The sequence below is a fragment of the Buceros rhinoceros genome, unplaced genomic scaffold, assembly GCF_000710305.1.
Source record: "Buceros rhinoceros silvestris isolate BGI_N320 unplaced genomic scaffold, ASM71030v1 scaffold38768, whole genome shotgun sequence".
In the NCBI taxonomy this organism is placed as follows: domain Eukaryota; kingdom Metazoa; phylum Chordata; class Aves; order Bucerotiformes; family Bucerotidae; genus Buceros; species Buceros rhinoceros.
In genome coordinates, this window is record NW_010429255.1 from 18,117 (window position 1) to 18,427 (window position 311).

A 311-nucleotide genomic window follows, 5' to 3' on the forward strand; every position below is an offset into this window, starting at 1 on the left:
CCACGCCCCCCCCCCCAGCCACAGGGCACCCAATGTCACCACCCTGCCCCAACCTGGGGGCCCAGCCAGCTGCTGGCCAGTGATGCTGGCCCTGGGCTTGCCAGCCCCATAGCACGGAGGCTCATTCACATTCAGTACACCACGCTTCATTCGCTCTCCACCCCCACCGGGTCCCTTCCCTGCTGCCACCTTGTCTCTGCCCCACGGCTCTCAGCAAGGCCCCGCAGGCTCTGCTGGGGGCGCAGGTGACGCCCCTCCCCGGGCAGCTCCCTCCCCACCTCAGCAGCAGGGTTGGGAGAAGGACCCACCCG